Consider the following 4,534-nt stretch of genomic DNA (forward strand, 5'->3'; position numbering starts at 1 on the left):
CTGCCACTGTTTCCATTTTTCCCCCTTCTATTTGCCATGAAGTGGTCTTTATTTTTCAGCCACACGTCACAGCTTGTGGGGTCTCATTTCCCCAACCAGGGATTGAACCCAGTGAAAATGCTGAATCCTAAGCAGGAGACCACCAGGGAACTCCCACCTGAGTTTTAGTTTGGATCAGAGGTCATTGTCGGGTCTTCTTCCTATATAATTATGTCCTCATCTTCTGATGAGTGTTTGTCCCAAGAATCCCACCTCTTGGGGTTCCAGCTCTCTCTCTCACTTCTGTGTGCTTTTCTTGTATTTTCTTTGGCAAAACGTCTGAGGTGGCGGAACAATGAGGTGTCTGGACATCCCTCTCTAGAGCCTGCACCTCTTCTGTCGTCTCTCGTACCCTGCTGAGCTGCAGTGCCTATTCTGTGCTAATCCTCAGGGGACACAATAAAGGCCATGCAATAGCTGATAGCTAGCTCACTTTCTTTTTTCCACTTTTGCTTTCCCACTGCTTGGGTTAATACTCCTAGTAAGCTCTCTCGCATTTTCCTGGCACCCTGTGCTCACTCACTGGCCTGGAAGCATTCCACAGACCTCTCCAGGTCACCCTGTGTGGCAGCAGCTTGCCAGCCTGGGATTCCCCACCAACAACAGGCTCCCGCACCCCAGCCCCTACACTACGCCTTTGCCCATTTCTGTGTCATTTTCAGTCTCCTAGCTGGTTTGCCAGTTGTTGCCTACAGGAGGTAACAAAAACCAAACTGAGAAGCATCTTCTTTTGTTTTTTGGCCCTGCCTCAAGGCTTGCAGAATCTTAGTTCCCCGACCAGGAGTCAAACCCAGGGCTATGGCATTGAAAGTGTCGAGTCCTAACCACTGGGCCTCCAGGGAAGTCCCTGAGAATCAGGTATCCTGAGATCAAAAAAACAAGGCAGGCCACTTCATATAATCGGCGGATCGGTTTATTCTAGGGTCTCTTCCTCACAGGGTGGGGTCAGACAATGAAATAGAAACATTTGCAGCTGCAGTATTCACGGCTGAGGGCCCACTGGGGACAGCTTTATGGTTAACCTAGGGTGTGGGGTAGATGCTTGGAAACAGGAACTTTTTCTAAAAGTTACCCATTTATAAACCCAAGTCAAGGTTTATAAGTGGGTAGCTAGTCTCATGGGTACCAGGAATAGTCAGCAAAGGTCTTCATCACTGTTTGGAGACTAACACAGCGAAGAACCACATGAACCTAACAATTATTAAACAACATCTATTACTGCAAAGCCCTTGATGACAGAGAAGTGATTTGCCAGACCATACATTCCTGGCTTGGGTCAGTGGAAGGAAGGACAGGAGAAGCTGAATGGGCCCAAGATGGTGTCAGTTATGCCAACAGTCATACAGTTATAACACGACAATTATCATGTTACTGAAAGAGTGCGGGATCTGGCTGCTCGCTGCTCGAAAGCCAATAAACAAGCCGAGTTGGCGGAAAGGAAAGTTTGCTTTATTTCAGATGCTGGGAACTGGGGGCAGGGGTGAGGGGCAGAAGTCTGTTCAAAGGCCGACTCCTCACCACTGGCAGCCAGTGGCAAGAGGTTTATAGACAGAAGTATAAGTGAAGTCATTCAGTCGTGTCCGACTTTTTGCCACCCCATGGACTGTAGCCTGCTGGGCTCCTCCATCCATGGGATTTTGCAGGCAAGAGTGCTTTATAGACAGAAGGAAGGGGCTGAATGCAGAAACAGCACAGTCAGCTCTGACAGTCATCTTCCCTTTCTCTGAGGCCATTCTCAGAACTGTGGCAGCTCATGTGGTGGGCAGAGTGGGCACATTCTGACCATCATGCAATTAACTTCTCCACCTGGGGTTTCAGTATCTATAAGACCGCTCACAGGATATGACTCAGAATATTATGTATAGCCACTGAGAAGGAACTAAAGACTCTTGGCTATGCTTAATGACTACATTATTACTATTTGGTCTCTTTTGTTTTTCACATGTTCTCATTTCTGATTGAATTTTTGCTTTTTTTTCCCCAACTCACCACCAATGCATTTATTTGCTGGAGAAAGGGTCAGATCTTATTAGGTACTTTAAACTGGATACGACTAGAGACATTGATCTGCCTAACATCTGAGCGTTCACGATTGCACAGATAACCATATCCTGCACATGAGGCATCAGCATTAAACTGAGGAGCCTTTGACTTGACCAGGGTTGGGTGTGGGCGAGGAGGGGAATACATTCTGAGCAGTCATACGATTTCCCATGTAGAATGTGCTGTCTTCTTAGACAAGTAGTGTTGAGAAAAACAAAGATAGACTCCTAGCCTGGATGTGGCGGCAGCCTGGTGAAAGGAGATCACATCCTATTTACAAAGCAAGAGCATGAAGCTCCCAGCTGAGCTGCGTGATGAGAGTAGGGGGTGACTTGAAGGGTGTGAGTTGGGGGTGGGACTTGAACTCATGAGCCTCTGCCCGTGCAATGTGGGCCTCCACAAGCCTGTCTCTGGCCCCGTGCACGAGGGAGACTCGGGAAATCTGCAGAGTGAGGGGATTCGGCCCCCGTTCCCCAGCTCCACCCCACCTTCCCCGGGTCTAAGAGTGCCCAGTCCACTGGACGCAGCCTCACCCCCACCCAGTCCCTGCTTCTGGACAGACGCATGGGAAATATGGAAACTGATGCCTCGCCGTGCTAGAGCACCTTAGGTGATGCTGGGGTGGTCGTCTGACAGGTGCCCCAAGATGATCAGGCCTCACCCGCGGTGGCCAGGCTGAGACAGCGTGGTTTTGTTTTTTTAGGTGATTCAGCTTACTCCAGGACAAACCACGCTCCTGATGACACCCGGCGGAAAAGCAGGCTGGCGCCTCGGAAGAGCTGGCCCTGCACACTCAGGTACTTCCAGGGGTGGATCCAAGATTTGAACACTGGGGACTAAGGAGGGAGCCCAGCCCACAGTCCCTCATTGCCAAGAAATCACCAGCCAGCAGGAAGGAGGAGATCAGCAAGCTCATCGCAATCCCCATCACGAATTTGGTGTCAGCCCGGATGGCCAGTGCCTGGCTGAACTGGGAACCTAGATTCTGGTCGTGCCCCAGCCCCACCAGGGCATCACTCATGCTGCCATCCACCAGGTAGGCACTGATGAAGTGGGCCAGCAGGTTACAGCCCCACAAGAAAATCGCCTAGGTGGTGGGGGCTTAAGCCCATAAAGAATCCCAGCAGGCCCTCTTCTTTGAAAATCTTCCCAATGGAGGTCAACACGCCACTGGACTTGGCCTCCCATCCCGCAAACTGGACCATGCAGCACGCTGAGATGACTTGCAGGGGGAGGGCCAGGATGCGCGACCACCCACGGCATCACCATCGTGTAGGAGGTCTCCTTCAGCACCTTCTTCAGAGACGTCTTCATGTCATCCTTGTTGGAAACCTGCTGGATCTCCTCTGGTACCTTCTTCCTGCTGCCCTGGGTCACCATGGAGAGGGCGTTGGACGTCAGCCTGGGGGCTCAGGCTAGAAGCAGCCCTGTCTTTCCGTCCACTTGCATGATGTGCTTGACATGCAAGGTAGAGGACCTTCCTCCCCAGCACGTTGGTCCCAGTGGTGAAGGGCCTTGCCTCATGACCCACCTGGATGAGTAGCAGTCACGCTCAATGGTGGCTGAGCGCCATCACTCCTGCACCCAGCGCCACGAAAAGAGCCCCAGTGGTCAGGGCATTGTCCCCAGAGGCCAAGTCCCCAGATGCACCATCCATCCTGCGGGTGGAGGGCTGTGCCACAGGCTGAGGGTGGCATGGAGGTGCAGGCAGCGGATCCCTGAGTCCAGGCCTTGACTCCCGCCACCATCCCACGGCGAGCTCGGGCTTCAGCTCTGGCTCTTGCCATCCCCGTGGCACCGCCTGGAGCCTAAACTTATTCTTTGACTAAGTTTTCCACAGACAAAAGGCAGGCAGAGGAGCTGATGGGGCAAGGACCATACCATCCCGCTCCCTTTCAGTGATTATCCTGGCTCAAATGATCAGTTAAAGTAGCCAGTTGCCATCCCAGTCTTAAGTCTGAAATTTAAAAGCTACTTGCACAGAATGTTGAACAATCTGAACCCTGGCTGTCTGGAACCCTTGCCAGGACTGATGTTCATTAACAGAGCTAACACATTTCTCATGCATAGCCCCACAGTCTCTACAGTTCAGTTCAGTCACTCAGTTGTGTCTGACTTTTTGTGACCCCATGAACTGCAGCACGCCAGGCTTCCCTGTCCATCACCAGCTCCCGGAGTTTGCTCAAACTCATGTCCATCGAGTCAGTGATGCCATCCAACCATCTCATCCTCTGTCCTCCCCTTCTCCTCCTGCCTTCAATCTTTCTAAGACATTGGACAGGAAAACAAGTTGGACATGCTCATGAAATTTCTTGCTTTCACCTCTATCATGTCTGATCCTTAAATTCATTTTTATGATGGAGTATAGTAAGTATTTCTGTTTCTACAGCTTCAGGGGAGAAAAGACAGGTCCTCCCCATCTTTCTGAGGCTTGTTTTTATAGAAGTTGAGA

The 4,534-nt window shown here is 51.0% G+C and overlaps 1 pseudogene; it reads right to left on the reverse strand.

Annotated features, from left to right (window-relative positions):
* Nucleotides 1-2,795: 2,795 nt before the first annotated feature.
* On the reverse strand, nt 2,796-3,884 carry LOC138076932 (mitochondrial carrier homolog 1 pseudogene; annotated as a pseudogene).
* Between the last annotated feature and the right edge of the window lie 650 nt (nt 3,885-4,534).

The sequence above is a fragment of the Capricornis sumatraensis genome, chromosome 3, assembly GCF_032405125.1.
Source record: "Capricornis sumatraensis isolate serow.1 chromosome 3, serow.2, whole genome shotgun sequence".
Taxonomy (NCBI): Eukaryota; Metazoa; Chordata; class Mammalia; order Artiodactyla; family Bovidae; genus Capricornis; species Capricornis sumatraensis.